The 17,318-nt window shown below is 53.8% G+C and overlaps 1 protein-coding gene across 2 annotated transcripts in view; it reads left to right on the top strand.

Moving 5' to 3' along the window:
- Positions 1-16,221: 16,221 nt before the first annotated feature.
- Fhl2 (four and a half LIM domains 2) overlaps positions 16,222-17,318 on the top strand; it is a 39,370-nt gene continuing 38,273 nt past the window's right edge. For both annotated transcript variants that reach the window (XM_004633207.2, XM_023717352.1), the window contains exon 1: positions 16,222-16,355. The gene's annotated coding sequence lies outside the window, so the exon portion shown is untranslated. The remainder of the gene's footprint in view (positions 16,356-17,318) is intronic.

Genomic DNA, 17,318 nt, shown 5'->3' with positions numbered 1-17,318 from the left:
TGGAGGGTGGAGGGCAGAAGGGTGCCTGCCAGGGCTGTAGCGGGCACCATGGAGGGGAAGATAGCAGGGAGAAGAGAGTGGATGAGAGCGGATGCAGAGCCGACCGAGGCAGCCATCCCAGGCCACAGACAGGGACACAGAGAGGGCACTGTGCCGCAGGTCTCCACACCCAGAAGCAGGCCTGGCTCGGGGCGCTTGGCCCTTGTGGTGGTCTCACTGGGACACCCCCAACCTTGAGGGGAGGCTGTCACTGTGTGTAACGCAAACAATTTCCAGGTACAGCAGTCCTCCAGCTGCTCCTAGAGGGGCCCTCTCCAGATGTAGCTTCCTGGGTCAGGCCTGCAAAACAGCTGGACTTCAAGGTCGCGTGGTACAGGGCGCCCGCGCTGCTCACGACCCAGCCTGCCAGCCCCAGGGCGCCAGCTGAAAGTGCTGTACCTGCCCACCTGCCCAGCTGTGAGGAGCAGCCCTGCCTGTGCCTGCTCTCGCACGCTGCTGGGGCGGCAGCCTCCAGCCAGGGCTGGGCCTTGGCGGCTCCAGTTTATAAAGTGACTCTCTGGGGACAGGGCCTGAGGCAGATGACACCACACCTTGTGTGCACAGGTAGACAGTCACCACCTGCCAGCACAACCACAGGGCACACAGCTCAGTACTCCTCTGTGAGTCAGGAGTGCACGAGCGTGGCGTGCCGTGGTGCGCTATCAGGGAACCAGACCTGCCAGCTCATCAAGCGCCCCAGATTAACACCCCCACCCGCCACCCTGCCTGGGACTGGTAGAGGAGAAGCACCTGACACCACTGCACTCACCAGTCCTGTCCTCTGCTTGCTGCGGCCTTGAGCCCCAGCACCGGAAGACCACCCCTGCCTGCCCCAGCTTCTGCACAGCGTGCTCCTCCCGCTTGCCTCACGCCCTTGGCACCCTTCGCCTAGCCCTGGGAGTTGTCCTTGGACCCCCACCCCTCTGTAGCTATGGCCCTGTCCCTGGTTCCTGGCTATAAACTCCTCCTCATTCACGGAGCCCCCTGTGAGCATGCCAAGCCCTGTCGTCCGTGGCATGCACACCCGTGGCTTCCCTCCGGAGCCTCTGATCATCTGCCCATCACTGCATGAAGTGTGGGCAGCGGCTCCAGGGCTCTGGACCATGGAAAGGAAGGCTCACCTCGGGACTGCCTCGGGCCTGACGCCAAGGGACTTTAGAGTCCGTGGCAAGTTGAAGAAATCTCTAGACTGCTAGTCAGTCAGGCCTCCTAGGTGGAAAGACATACAGAGCCTGGTCTTTGTTCAAACGTTCTCTTCTGTTCTTTGACGCCAGAGGCCACAGGGCCAGCGTGAACCTTAGATCTGCTTCATTGCCTTCTCAAACCAAACCCCTCTGCTTGGAGACCCTGCTCCCAAAAATTACCCCTCTTCCTGCTGGGTTCCTTGCTGCACCTCCGGGGTCTGCAGAGGGCGGGCACCAGGGCAGACCTCCTCCACCCACCCCCCACCCCCTCGGTCCTCTCCTTTTGTAACTGTGGCTTCGTTTGGCTTTTGGGACCCTGGTGCCCTGCGCCCTTGACCCCACCCCAACAGCCTATATTCTTTAAGAGAAGCTGTGCGGTGGTGCCCACGAGGACCCTTTAGGTAGCCTTTGAACACAGAAGTGTGCGAGTGTGCGTGTCCTCCACACAGGAGAGCACTGTGTCGGTGTACAACCTGCGCGTGTCCTCCCGGGGCCCCAAGTCACCTCGTGTGAGGGCACGCAGCACGGAGCTGGCGCACTTTGTGCTCACCTGTATTACTGAGGCAGTCCCGTCAGCCACGAGCACGTGTGGTCGGTGCGGACTCCAGGTTTCCAATGCTGTGCGTTGACGGACTTCCAACCCACACTGGAGTGAAATCCCAGCGAAACAGGTTTAGCGCACTCCCTAGCCTCTGCTTGTCTTCCCTGAAGAAGGGGGACACACCCCGAGAAGACTCAGGAAAGCCACACAGGAGTGGAGCAGAGGCTGAGGAAAGCAGAGACGACGGGCAGAGGGCCAGGCCCCTCCCCATCCCACTCCTGGTAGGGCTGACCCCGAGCGCCACTTCCTCACCCCGGGGTCAGCCTCTGACTGGTGGCTGTGATCCCTTGATTTCCAGAAAACCCGTGTCAGCTCGATGACTGCGGGCGCAGGGCATACCGACTCCGTTCTGGTTTGTTCTGCCGGGGTTTGGTACAGAGCTCTGCCTAAATCTGAGCTCTCCTAGAAAAAAAGGAAAAGACCCACGCTGCCGACAGCTGCTAACGTGGGCTGCGAGATCTGTGTCCACCACTGCAGTCAGTAGGCAGAGCGTGCAGGACCAGAGCCGTGAAAGGGCTTGAGCAGCGGGTACAAGACCTTTGCGTCCAGAAAGGACTGAACTTCTAGCGCCTGAGATTCTCACAAGCACCCTGAAAGCCAACCATGGTGCTTAGAGCTCCCTCCTTGAAGCCAAGCCCAGGGCAATTGCAATGTCCAGCTGTACCTTCCTGCAGACCATTTTATTTATTTTTTATTTTTAAATTGATTTTATTAAGAAAGAAATAGCAATAAGACCGTTTCAAAATGGGTTAGTAGAACAGTTACAATAATTAATATATTGCATATTGTTGTCTTCGTAGTAGTTATTCATAGTACAAGATGCAGACATATCTAAATACTATTAGTATAAATCTTTCTTCTAATAAATCTAACTAATTTGTATATACAGACATATAATTTTTTTCACTACAAAATGGTCCTTCATTTATATCCTCCTTTTTTGTTTAGTTTTGTCAGAGATGGGTATTCTATTTCCATTTAAATATTACTGGCGTGTGAATTCAGCAAAATAATCCAATATACTTCAATGGTCCATAATAGTAGTGGGCTATCCATAGGACTGGCAAGGTCAGAAATTATTGACTTGAGCCTTTCACAGCTCAGCATATTAATATGGCTTTCTGTTTTGTACCTTATTTTTATACTTTTCCGCTGGATGGTTAAGACCAAGATAAAGCAAGATCTATATAACAAAAAATGTAACATTTGTATCTGCCAAGGTCAGTCAAATCCTCTCAGGATTTATCCTGAAACCCTGTACCGCAGTTTGTAGATCCTTTATCAGTGTCAGCCATGTGGATGAGTCACAGCCATTGCGTGACCAATTTGCTCTCTGTGAAAGCCTGAGAGAATGTTTTCTCTCCATGTGACTCTCCTCAGGCACACTCTACATCATCGATCACTTTCCTCTGTGGCCCCATAATCTCCTTGATCAGAAAATTTGGGACACTACTGAGTTACAGGACACAACTTGAAGATATACTCATAAGTGAAATAAACCAGACCCACCTGTGTAAATATCATATAGTCTCCCTAGTGTAAGAACTCAAAAGAAGAAATAAAAATTGAGAGACATAACAGAACTAAATGGAAAGCAAGAACTTAAGAATTAAACAATGAAGAGAGGGCAAGGAGAAAAGCTAGGAAACATGACAGGGGCAAAGCCATACATTTATACACACAAGATGGTTAAGGCAATGGTCCTGAGAATCTCCATCAGGTTTTTGAAACTAACAGTTAATTGGTAGGATTCTCACCCTGACTAACTATATATGCTGATACCTGTGAACTAAGCAACTGCACTGAGGATAGCAATGTGTAATACTAGGACCGTGCTGGGAATGCTTGTCATTCTGGTCTTCTAAATCTGCAGAGCATTTTAGACCCAGGCCTCCTGGAAGACCTGCATCTGCCGGAGGGCCTGTAAGAAGACCATCTCTAGATAATCACACCTGCGGCCTTGAAGTGGCCTCAAGGCTTTGAAAAAGACCTCAATCCCCATCCAACAGGGAGGATCCTCCTGGAAACCCACCTGCGGTCCCTTTCAACCTGTACTGTGACCTTACACATTGTTTTTACTGTCTTTCTTTTCATTTATTTATTTATCTATCTGGTACAAGGTCTCTCTAGACAGTTCAGACTCGTAGTGATCCTCCTGTCTCAGCCTCACAGTGCACCCAGGGTTCCAAGGCCAGCGCAGCGTGAAGTACCAGGGATTGAACCTGGGTGCTTGCACTTGCCAAGCAGGTGCTTAGACCACCGAGCTATCTCCCTGACCTTGTTTTTTCTTTTTATTTCTGAGTCTGTGTTTGCAGCATATGATGACTTCATTCATCTTGGGAAAGTGTTTCTCACTCCACCCCCCCGCTCCCACCCTTGCCCAGGTAAGTTCTCCTCACTGCTGCACTGTCCCCTGCACACACACTTTGAGGGCTGACTCTTTCCTGGCCCTGTGTCTTTGCCCCACTGTGACCTGTTTAGGAGGAAGTGAGACAGACACACCAGCCTAGGGGGAACCTGAGCTCTTTGATTCCGGTTACATCCAGCGGCCTTTGCTGCACCGCTGGCTTCCCCCGTCCTCCTCCCCTCTACATTTTTCTTTTCAATTCCAGCAGAACAGACCTTGAGCATCTTACTTCTGGAATGTCACTGAGAACAGCTTACTCAGAAAAGCTGACTTTCCGTAAATGTCTCAGTTTATGAAGAAGACGATGAGGAGAGGAAGCCGCACACATTCCTGCTCTGCTTTTGTTTGTCCCTTTGGCTTTTCCAGGGATGCTGCCGTCCAGGGCTCGCATTCCTTTCGGATATGCACGCTACTTCTGGAATCTCCACCAGAATTCCTTAGGCCAAAGGCATTTAGGATCAGGCCCCCAGGGACCCTTATGGAGTGAGGAGGACACTTATCTACAGAAAGAACACTCGGGTGGTCACGCCCTTCTTTGTCATGCAAGCTGTGCGCAGCCGTGTGCAGACAGGAGGGCAGACAGGAGAAGCAGTTTCCTCATCACCTTGTCCCTGTGCCTGACGTGCTCCATGGAGAGCAGGTGGAGCAGCCTGGAGGTCTCTAGAAGGATGAACAGAGGAGTGCCACGCTCAGCAGGGTGCAGACAGTGGCTTGCTTCTGGGCATCTACCTCTGCCCTGTCCTTGTCCTGCTTTTCCATTCTGGACCCGGGAACCCAGCAGAAGCCCTCTGTCTCCTCTGCTCACGTTCCCAGCCTCTGGCTGGTTCCCCTTCTTGGAAGAAGTGGATCTTAAAGAAAATAAAAATAGCAGTTGCTGTTTGTTTAGCTTTTATCAACTGACCTCCCACCCCACTTCCTGCCCACAGGGCATGTGGTCAATGGCAGCTTCCCAGGAGAAACCGAGCTGGTTTTGGTTTTGCCTGCACAGAGCTCTCAGACCTGCATGTGGCAGAGAAGCAGTGCCCCCTCCATGCCAGGAAGGGGCCCTTGCAGACACTGCACACACTCACACCTTGGTGTTGGGCTTTGCTCCCCAGAGCTGGAGGGAGGCGTCTCTGTGTCTGAGCTGGGTGGACCAGGACACAGGTGCTGCTGGGGAAGTTGACAAAGGTGGGTTTGGTCCCCACCATGTGCTTGGAAAGGCTGCTCACTCTGAGGTAGGTACTTAGGACTGGGCCAAACCTGATCCCTAGCTGGGTGGAAGGTGTGAAAGGTCATAAAAGGGCATGCGCAGAACCCAGGACCCCAAGTGAAGCCTGGGCCGCTGAGCTTTGGACATGGAACCAGCCAGAGAGTGGCCAGTCAGTCGCCCAGCGCAGGCCCTGTCAGAAGAGGGCTGCTCTCAGCTTTTCATTTACCCTGGCGGGGGAAAGACCCACCAGTCTGTCCATAGGACAGTCTAAATCTGGCACCAGGCCAAGCGAGGTTTTGGTGGGACACCCTCAACCCCTGAGTTTCAGATCCCCCCGCTGGATCCCACCTCATCTGTGAGTCCATTTGCCACCTGCTCTGCCCCATGGAGAAAGCTCCTTCCCACCTTCAATAAACGTGCACCTTTGCTGCCTTTTCTATGTGTCTTGTGCAGTTCTTTCCTAGGACATGGAGGCCCTGGACGACTCCCCTGGCGCCTCACCTGGCCGCAACCACACAGTCCTTCGTGCCTTCCCTTGAGGAGCAGCCCCATGGCCTGCCCAGCCTCTGTTGGAGACAGAAGCGCATTTCCGCTCCAGGTCTGGGTCTCTTCTCAGTTGGGAGGTGCCCTGGAGCATCTTGGGCCTTCCTTCCCTCTGCCCTCTGCCTCTCCTGCCCTCCTCCCTCCCACCCCACATCCTTCCTCCCACCCTTGCATTCTTGCACCCACTTGCCAACCTTCTGACCCACACCCACACCTTCAGCCCCTGTGACCATCACCTGTCGCCTCCCCTTACCCTCACCATGGGCCTCGCTTCCTTGTGCCTCTGTTGAACATCCCGGCTCTGGAGCCTCTGAGACCTTATGGGACCCTGAATGCCAAGGTCACTCCCCGAAGCCTTCTGGGGCCTGGGAAGGGGACTAATGCAGTCAGCTGTGCATCAGCAGAGGGTACACAGCAGGGCAGATTGGAGGAGGAATGGAGAAGGCATGCTAGCCGCTGAGACAGGCCGTTAGCGGGACGTGGGTCTGCAGGCTTGAGGCCTGACCTGCACAGGTCCAGAAATGTGTGCCCACCATCTTCACTTTTGAACTCATGCCCTGTGACCTGGAGCAGAGTAGGCCCAGGTCATGCTCTATGAGCTTAGACTGAGCACACCCAGACATGCACATGCTCAGCGGCGTGTACACGGGTGTGCTGCCCTCCGGCGCTTTCTTTTATGGAGAACAAAATGAAATCCCCGTGCCTCCTTTGCCAAGGGAGAACATTTTCCCCTTGCAGAAGACTCCTGGGTTCTCTTACCAGCGCAAGTAATAAAGCTTCCTCCATCCCTAGAGAGGACGCCTGATGCCTGCGGAGAGCCTCACGGGTCAGCCTGTGCTGCCAGAACCTTCCACAAATTTCCAGGGATTGAGGTGAGACGAGCCTCAGTCCTTCAGGTAAGAGGTCATTAGCAGGGGAGGCTGATGACTAGGGACACATCTTGATTTTGTCAAAAATGTCACCTTTGACTTTTCCAACAATTTTAGTTCAGCAAAGCCAACTCCCCCCTTCCTGGTCTGCTCCTAGCTTTCCTGTGACAGCTGAATTCCACGTGTACTTTAGGTGAAATATAACCCGGATGTATCTCCAGCTTTTGCACTTAATGCAGCCAATGGTTGCTTTCCTCATGTCCAAAAACACTTTTAAGAGATTCGAGTAAGCCCCTTGGAAGGCGTTCTTCCTCCCCGGCCTTCAAGCAGGAAATCGTCTTCTGCTAAGGGTAAACAAACCTCCATCATCTCCAAAGTTCAAGTGCCTCCGCAGCAGACACCAAACATGATAAAAAAGGCAGTTCCGTTCCCTCGGGTTCAAAAGTGTGCAATGTGAGATTCCGGCTTCAGGACCACTAAAAAGTGCCTGAGTGAATTATATATACACTGCACGTCTCTCTTCCTGTCTCCAGCTTACAAGCTCAGCTGGTGAGTGGCCCCGAAGCCTCCTCGCCAGCACAGTGGAGGCAGCGCTTTCTCCGGGCTCCGAGGCCTCCCCAGGGCCTGCAGCCCACCCACTTGCCTGCAGCGCAGACTCTCCATTCCATGCTTTTGCCCAGCTCCAGGCCCCTGTCCCCACAGGGGCTTCTGCACTGTGGTATCTCAGTCGGTTTGCCAGCTCTGTCTGTGGCTTCAAAAGCTTAGACTGGGCCTGCGAGATAGCTCAGCAGTCTAAAGCACCTGCTTAGGGAAGCTTAGGCAAACCCAGGAACCTCAGTTCAATCCTGTCACCACATGACACACCAGCCCCACCCCAGGGTGGGCTAAGCCAGCCACACACACAAAAAGCTGAGACCCCAGCCAGCTTCTTAATGCAAACAAATTCCACCCCTTCCAGTCCTGAGCCAAACTGGTCCTGCAGTAAATTCAAATGGTCAGTGCCCTCCTGGGGCAGCTGATGGCAGCCACTCCTTTTGGTGATGCTGGGTACTCAGAAGCTCCACCCTACCTCTGCCTGGGAATATCGAAATCGCACTGCACACATGTGAAAGGTGAGGCTCACAGGCTGCAGAAACTGGCCTTGCTGGCTGCAGGTGTGCCTCGCAGGCTCAGCACGTGCACAGTCCAGCACCCAAAGGAAAAATGAAGAATTCAATTTGTGGCTCCCCTGGGTCTGAAGGGTCCTGCCCAGGGAGCAGGTGGGCCCGAAAGTCTGCTCTTGAGCTAGGAGATCTAGGCTGTTGTTCTAGTGTCTGCCAGGTCCCCTTGAGCAGACTGGGTTAGACGCAGACCCCTGTGTGTGCTTGGAGATGCAGCACCCAGTGAGTGGGCTGTAAACTCACTGGGACATCTGCAAGCGTATATGAGAACATATGCTGGCCGAAGAAAAGGGTGGGCCTGCCGACTTGACTTCCTGTGCCTTTAAGATTCCGGGAACTTAAGTGTGAGAAGCTTGGAAAGAAGAGGCCTAGTGGGAAGAAGTTGAGCAACCCTGGTGACTGCGCCTGGAATCCGCCATTTTCTTAGAAGTTCAATTTTAAAATTTGTCTCCTTTCCACCTCTCTCTGTTTCTTCTAGCATGCCTCAGATTTAACTCTCTTCTTGTGCAGATGCGTGGATCTGTGTCCTAAGAGTGTTGACTCCTGTTTTCCTTTTTCCTGGTGTTTTTGCAGAAAATGAAAAGCCCAGAGCCGGGTATGGAGCTGCCCACCCGTAATCCTAGCACTCGGGGGCTGAGGCAGGAAGGTCGCTTACTGGAGTCTGGCTTTGCCTATGGAGGGAGGAAATGCCTCTCCCAGAAATGGCAAAATATTTTTAAAAGATAAAGGAAAGAAAAGCCTAATCAGAAAGGGGAAGGCACGTATCTGCGGAACTTGAGAACGCCCTGAAGCACGCCGTGGAGCCTGAGCCCCTACGCACAACCTAGCTGCACCCTCCTAGCACCTGGCCCAAGCACAGGTGGGGCGCTGGTGTGCAGGAGCCTGGGGCCTGGTGCAGCCTTCCCGGTCACTGAGGCCAGGTGCTCCCGCAGCTCAGCTCTGCCAGAGGACAGAGGCTCTGGGGCTCCCTGGCAATGCCCCGCAGGGTCACAGGCTGCCAGGGCTGTGGAACAACGTGCTCTCAGCCCATGTGTCTCTTTTCCTGTGCCTGACCGCACACCTGGGAAAGGGTTCCCACCTGGTCTTGGGTACTAAGCAAAAAGATACATACATGTGCACACATGCATGCACACGTGTGCAGACGCACCACTCTCTGCTCCCTCCCAGACATCTCTGAACCCAGTGGGCCCCACTCCATCCCAAGAGGGACTTCAAAGGGTAGCTCTTAGTACAGTTATTCTGGTCTTGAGAGAGGAATTTCACGGGCCATTAGGGCCCAGGCTAAGCCCAGATGGGTTCACCTTAGTCATCGCAGCAGGACCTTTGTCCTCTAGCAGAAGGCCAGGGCAGGGTGGCAACTGGTTGGACAGCCAGGTTAGTATGGCATCCAGAGCTGATGGGACAGGGACGCTGCCAGAGTGGCCTTCGCCTCAGGATTCACCTGCAAACTGCTCAGGGCAATGCTTCGGGGTTGGCATTTGTTTCCTTTGTTTTTTAATATTAATTTTGCTGAGAAAGAAGTAGCAATGAGACAGTTTTAAAACAAGTTAGGAGGACAGTTGCAATAATTACTACATTGCACATTGTTGTCTTTGTAGTAGTTATTCATAGTGCAAGATGCAGACATGATATCTTATCTAAACACTATTAGTACAAATCTTTCTTCTCACTGAACTAAGAGAAAGTAGTTGTACATCTATCCTATTTTGTATAAACAGATATTTTTCACTACAAAATGGTCCCTCATTTATATTAATATGCTGAGCTATAAAAGGCTCAAGTCAACAACTTCTGACATCGCCAGTCCTGCGGATAACCCACTACTATTATGGACTACTGGACTATATTGGATTACTTTGCTGAATTCATGCACCTACGATAGTTGAATGGCAACGGAATAGCCATCTCTGTTTCCTGAAAGTCCTGACAGCTAGCTTCACCCAGCCTGCATCTCATGCCTGCTCTCTACGCAAACACAACACAGTAGCTAGTGAGAAGTGAAGATGAAGGAACACAGGAGGAGGAGAAGGAAGCAGAGGGAGGAGGAGGAGAGGAAGCAGAGGGAGGAGGGGAGCAGGGCAGGTGACTTCTTGTGTGGCCTCTGGTCCTTGGCATTACCCATCAGTACTCGATTCCATTTCTTTAGGAGGACTGCATGCTTCCTGAACCTGGTTTCTCTAGTCCTGGTGGAATGGCCTACATCTCTCAGGAGCTGAGGAAAGAGGAGGAGGAGGGAAGAGGGAGGCGGAGGAGCAGGTTCTTCTGGGTGCTAACAGCGGAAGCCCCACTCTCCCACACACTCAGCTCTGGGATGACCAGGACTACCAGAGGCTGCACAGAGTGCTCTGCAGGAAAACGGAATCAGAAATCACTCCTCTCTTCAAGACAGGAGCCGATGACAGCGCCATGGTGAGAAAAGGCGGGGCACGTTGTTCAAGCTGCATCAGCCAGAGCTCGCTAGAGAAAGAGAAAACGAGCCTCGCAGATACCTAGGAATCGCAGAGTGGCTTATGACGGCCGTGCGTGGAGGCGGGTGGGGAGCAGAGGGGCCGTCTGCGCACTCAGGGCCAAGGGATGCGGCTGAGGGCCTGGGGTTCAGTGTGGTGTCCCCTGCAAGTTCCATCGGGAGGCTGGGGGGCCTGCGCTGGAAGCCAGGAGATGGCGCCCAAGGTGACAACAAAGACTGGGGCTTCTCTGAAGGGACAGAAGCAGCCTCTCTTCTCTGCGTCCTCTGTGCCGTGCTGGAGACAGCCCTCCCGGGTGGAGCTCCCACGCCCGGGACTGCACCGAGCCACTGTAGTCGTATGCTGCTTCCTCACGATGACGCAGCCATCAGCCTGCGCACGTGCACACAGCAACACTTGCTCTAGGCTGCTGAAGTTCTGAAGCATGTCCTTGTGCCCCGTGACCAGGACCAGCCTCTCAGGCTCCCTGAGGGTCCCCACTGTGGCCTCGGCATGCCCAGTCCATCCCAGGATGCCCTGCTGGAGGCTCAGTCTCCGAAGCAGTGCCACTACTCCAGTGTCACCATCCACAAATCGTGGGGCGCTTCCTGCTTGGGGAGTTCTGGGTGCCACTGTTGTAATGTGACCCATGCCCCTGGGGATGGTGATGGAGGTTGTGCATGAAGGCAGGACACAGCAGCACTTTCCCCCGAGGGTCCTGGTGACGACAATGGCTGACTTCAGAGCGGCCCTGAAGTGCTGCCCTCCCTCAAGAGCAGAATCGGCAGCATTAGGTAAAGGCAAGACAGCACTGGCGTGCACCTTGTCCTCTGTCTCTGACGTGACAGGCTCTGCAGGGTTGTGGGGTTCAGTGATTCCTGGCTGGGGGCTACTTGGCTGGACAGGAGATATCTTGAGGATGGGGCCCACGTCAAAACATAGATTCATTTGGGTCTCGCAGGCGTCCATTCGTTACACAGCATTTTCAATGCACCTGTGCTTAATGGTCACCCACCAGGTGAGGGCAGGCACCGTCTTCCCACTTGCGGGGGCATCTCAGCCTTCGAGAAGCTTTGGCTTTGTAGGCTTCTGGATTTGGGGCTGCTCAGCCTCTCCTACTCTATACAAATGGTAAGAACCCTGGGAAGCAGCACAGCATCAAAAGATGCCGCAGGCGGAAGACATAGACAAGCTGAGCCCCCATGACCAGTGGGTAAGAGGTGCACATTTGCCTCTTGCACAGGGATGATGAAGCGGAAGTTAGAGACTGCGCCTGCGCCTGCGTGAGGCTGAGGTCAGGAGGAGGCCGACCTGGCTCTGCTGCTGAAACAGAAGTCGGGCTGGAAGCCAAGACCCCACGTGGATGGCGGTACTTTGGTCACTGTCTTCACTGTTTGACATGGTGGTGTGCCGAAGAGGCAGTGAGAACGCTCCACAAGCTGGTGGAGGTGCTATGATTTAGGCCGAGGTGACCCCAACAGCCTCACGCACCCACAGTTGGGGCTTCTAGAACAGACTGGATTATGGTGGTTTGCAGCTGGCTTGCTGTGCGGAGGTGGGGCTGACTGAGGGCCCCTGGGATGTGGCCGGAAAGGTTTCTCTCCCCACCAACCCCTCCTGTTCTCACTCCGCTCCCTGCCTGCCATGCTGTAAGCGCTGCTCTTCCTCCGGGCCTTCCACCAGGCCTCCCTGCTTTGAAACTGGCTGAGCACGAGTGAAGATGGTACCCCAAATGAACCTCTCCTTCTTCAGTTCGTTGCTGTTGGCACCGAGTCCCAGTGCAGGAAAACGAGCGAGACAGCGGGGAGCCTGGAAGGCTGCCCCAGTTCCCAGCAGGGAGTTCCACAAGTTGCTAGCGCCCAGTCCTCGTGTCTTTGCTTGCGGCTGAGGCCTGGGCCTCGGGTGAGAGAGCCACAGAGGGCCGGGGCCAAGGCCAAGTCCCGGCCCAGCCCCTGGACCTCTGTGAAAATTTATTTTAAAAATAGCTTTCTGGGGCTAGGGAGATAGTTCAGTACAATAAGTGCTTGCCTAGGAAGCACAAGGGCCTGAGTTCAATCCCAGTTCTAAAAAAAAAAAAAAAGTAACTTTCTTTCTGATTGAAAATTATACATTGGGCCTGGTGAGATGGCTCAGTGGTCTAAAGCACCTACTTAGAACAAGCTTAACAAAGCACAGAGACAGCGGTTCAATCCCCCAGCACCACATGCCAGCCGGCCCCGCCCCCTGGTGGGCTGAGCTGGCCACACACACACACACACACACACACACACACACATAAATTTAAAAACATATTTAAAAAAAAGAAAATTATACATTCATTATAAAACATAACAATCCAGAAAATTATGAGACATAGAACTAAATCCATCCATCTCCCATCACCCACAGGTGACCTCTCTGGACCTATTTACTAAACATTTTGTTTTTCTGTTTGTATAGTTAAAAAATGTCTTCTTAGAACAGAGTTCTAGATAAGGAATTTCCACATCAAATGATATGCTTATTTTAAATTTTAGCACATATTACTAATCTGCTTGTTTGTCAAAGTTCACCTGGATTTTTCAGAAAAATAGAACCAGTAGGAGGTAGAGAGAAGCAAAGGAGAGGGAGTGAAATTTGTGATTTTTGCATCAGTTGGTTTGAAGACCTTCAGGCCGACAGCACCAATGTCCAGTTCAAGTTTAAAGGCGAACACGTTGCTGCTACAAAACCAAGAAGAACTGGTGGATATTTCAAAGCGAATTCTCTCTCCCTTGGGGCTGGCAAGACCTTGCTCAGACTGGGGCCTACTCAAGCTCTTGTTTAGGGGAGACTCGCCCACACCACAGAGGGTGACCTGCTTTACTCAGCCCCCTGCCCAGACATTAGCCTCATCCAGCCTCCCACCACAGAAGCACCCAGCACAAGGCTGTCAAAATAGCTGGGCGCCCTACAGCCCGGAAGGTGCCTTAACCCTGTGCAGATCCCTGCCTGTGGTTAGGAGCCAATGCAGGCTTTTTAAAAGCTTTACAAGGATGTGAATACAACCCACAGAAAACATGCTTCAAGCGTTCAGCTGCTCCCAGGCCACAGAGATGGAGCGGGGTGCTCTAGCGTGGTGCCAGGGAGTGGCAGCAAGCTCAGCTCCCACCCGGGCACGCGACTGCGAGGCCGCCACCTGCCTTACCCCAGAAAACTGCAGGCTGGTGAGTCACATGTAGTAGTTTATTTGCTCATGGTACTAGAATTTGGTAGGTCCAGGGCCAAGGGCTGGTCAGGGCTTTCTCGCTGCGTGGTAAACAGGGCAGAAGGGCAAGAGGGCCATGCAAGAAGACAAGGACAGATGGGTCAGACACCCACTCGAGCCAGAACCGCCCCAGCCCCTCAGTGATGCCTTTACCCCATTCCTAATCGGCCACTCTTCCACATCCTGCCTCCCAACCCTGGTGCTCTGAGGGTTAAATTACCAGCACAACCTTTGTGGACAGATTCTATCCACAGAAACAGCCAGTTCTCCACCACGTTGCCAAGCCTTGGTGTCCAACAGATTGAGTGTAATAAGTGTATTCTTAACCTCCGATATTGTCAAGCCACAGTAGGTCTATTTGGACCCTGAGCATCTATGACACTGGAGGCTGTTGAATCTTTATGGATCCAATTCGACATTTTCTCCATGGCTTCGGTTTTCCATGCTGTCCCATTTCCCAGAGCTCCGACAGTATCCCTTGTGGTGGGTTTCGGCAGCCGACAAGAGCAGGGGTGTCCAGCCGCTGAGTTCAGAAAGCTCCTGTGTAGACACCACTCACCCTACTGGTCACCTGCAGGGCCCAGTTCCAGCTCCTCTCCTAAATACTCCGCATAGTGCTAGGGGATCAGAACCAAGCCACCCTCTCACCGTAATTTTAGAAGCCCTCCATCAGCACTTGACCGGGCCTGGCCGGGGCTGGGTTACCAGCTGGGTGCCAGCAGGAACTCCAATGTGATCACAGAAAGTAAACACAAGTCCTCCCAGCAACAGCTGTGTGGCTATGCTCCTGGGACACTGTCACCACTTGGATCCATGAGTCCTCAACATGCCCACGTGCTGAGCACAGGCTAAAGCCGGACTGGGAAGTCAGGGCTGTGGGCCTGGACAGCTGCTCTGGCTTCATCCAACCTGTCCTGGACCCAAACTTCTAATTCTGTTCAACGCTAAAGAACAGTTAACCCTAAAACAAGACTGCTTAAAGGTCAAACGGGGCTCAGGGGCGAAGTGCTAGTCATGGATCTCATCTGGAAATCTCTCCCAAACTGGCCAGAAGCAAGGTCTGCTGTTGCTGTTTGTTTGTTTCCTTCCAGTGCTATGAGTGTGCGGTGGACCTGGGACCCGGGACTGTAAACCACAGCACCTGCCACCTCAGAGACAATCTATAAGGCTGGATGGACAGATGGACAGATGGACAGATGGACAGAAGGATGGATGGGTGGATAGAAATTCCAAGTCCAGTGTCACTGGATACCGGAGGGTGTCCTAATCACTTTTCTCATCGCTGGGACAAAATATCTGACAGCCCTTCCCAGCTCCTCCAGGTCACACCCCAGTGACCTCCCCACTGAGCCCCACCTCCTCAGATGTAGTTAGCTACAAACTCATCAGGGCATCAAACCACCCATGAGTACAGCACCCCCACTCACCCCCAAGTTCCTGCTAACCGGGACGCACAGATTTATTTAACCTATTTTACTGCCACTAACTAAATGGAAACCTCTTACTCCTCTAAACAATTCTGCTGATCTGTGTGCCGCTGAAGTGATTAATTAAAAGTCAATAAATAGCCTGCTTTGGCAAGCACAGGGACTGAGGTTCAATCCCTGGTCCCCAATGCCACACTGGCCCACAGCCCTCAGGTGCGCTGAGCAGGCAACCAAGTCCAGGCGTGGTAGCGCATGCCTGTAATCTCAGTGCTGGGAAGGCTGGAAACAGGAGGATCACTACAAGTCTGAGCTGTACAGTAAGACCCTATACCAAGTACATAAATAAAAAATTGAATAAATAAAAGGTAATAAAGTGAATAATAAAAGGCGTTAAAGTGAATACCTAGCATACTTGTTTTCCAAATTCCATGCCCTTTCCTGCTACCGGTGGGGCATGCATTAAGCTAACTGTCTCTACACGCTATGCATTGACCTGGGCTGAGTACCGTCCTCCCCATTATCCACAGAGACCTGACTCCATGACTCCTGCATTCACCGAGATCTGTGCATACTCAAGTCCCTTACGTACTGGGCAAGAGCTGTTCCTGCGGTGTGGGAGGGGCTGGGAGGACAAGCTTACTCCAGACACACACTCAGGGGCCGAAGAGGCCTTGTGGCTGCCCCAGGTTGGGGAAGCCGTGTACCCATGACCAGGCAAGGGTGTCCTACAGCGCCTTCCGAGCCTACAGCTGTGGTCACCAAGTAGGCCCTGGAGCCTCCTAACCCTGCTTGGCCCCCCCCACCCTGTGCACCAGGGAGGTGCGAGGTGGGGGGGACTGACAGCTGCCCCCACCCTGTGCCCACTGCCCAGGGCTCCTTGAGGGCTCCCAGCCCACTGGGCGACCAGTGGGCTACCCTCCTAGAGGCTGTGCCACCGTCTGGCAGGGCAGGACCATTCCTGGCACCTGTGGCTTTCCTCTTGACTGTTCTTTGGCTTGCTGGGCTGTCCTTGAAGCAGGCGGGCCACATGGGGACAAGGGGCATGCGACAGCCCCTTCCCATGAGGCCCACGCTCCCTATATTCGGACACCTTAAAAGGCTTGCGGGAGCCGATGCTGGGCTCTTATCTCCAGGCCCTGCGTTCAGGAGGTGCATTATTTATAGCTCTTCCACCAGAGAAGGGGAGCCAGGAGGCCGGTGTGTGGCAGCTGCCATCCCTGGCCAGCTGCAGGGAGAAGATAGGGCTGCGACAGCGACACCGAGGTAAGGCCCTAAGTGTCCTCCTCTCCCCTACTGGCCGCCCCAGCCTGTGTCTGCTGTGCCAGGCTCAGATGCCAGCCGCGCTGGCTCCTCACTCTGTCCACGAAGCGTCCAGCCCGGGAGGGACACCCCGCATGCCTCAGCGCGTACGGGTGCCAGCAGAGCCCAGGTGGCTCCAGACCCCGTTCCCACCAGCACCCAGTCCCACAGGGCCGGCAAAGCAGAGGCTGCAGGGACAGAGCAGGACCCAAAAGACGCCGCCGAGCGAGCAGGGCACACTCGGCCCTGCCGTCACCCTCGTGCGGGGAGCGGGTCTGCTCATGGGAAACAATATTTTGAAAGAGAGAGGGAGAGAAGAAAAATTGTAAAATAAACATCGGAAGGGGGTGAGAATGCAGCGCTTGAGACTTTTCTGCGTGACAGAATTTCCAGATTCCCGGGGGCAAAGGCGAGCCGATGGTGACGCAGGGACTGTGTTTACACAAGGTGACTCATCCCAGCTGGGACGAAAGCACAGCCCGAGAAGCCTGCGCTGAGAAGGAAGTCGCGGGTGCTGGGCCGGTTTCTAGCGCAGAGCACGGGCGAAGGTGGGGGCCGAGGCTCACGGGGGCTGCTCTGGCAGGCTGGCGCGATCTTCGCTGAGGGAAGGGAGGTGTGATGAGTGGCACCCGGCGAGCCAGACCCTAAAATCAGTGTCATGCCAGCTTGCTTGTTGGATTCAAACATGCTAGAGTCCAGAGAGCTGGCAGAGCTGAGCCGCAGGCCGAGGCTGCCACCTCACTGCCACCTCGCCACTGTGTGTCTGTTTGCCGTGGCTGTTTTCTCCATTCCTTGAGCAGTGCTGTGTGGATTTTGTGTTGCTGCTCGGAATCCGACAAGATGTGCGTGATACAGCCTCTGACATGCTGCCGTTGGCGCTCTCCTGCGTGTTGTGGGGCGTGTCCGACAAGCTGACTCATGAGCCAA

This window comes from Octodon degus, unplaced genomic scaffold (genome assembly GCF_000260255.1).
Source record: "Octodon degus isolate 3935 unplaced genomic scaffold, OctDeg1.0 scaffold00052, whole genome shotgun sequence".
In the NCBI taxonomy this organism is placed as follows: Eukaryota; Metazoa; Chordata; class Mammalia; order Rodentia; family Octodontidae; genus Octodon; species Octodon degus.
This window is presented reverse-complemented; position numbering and strand designations above follow the sequence as displayed.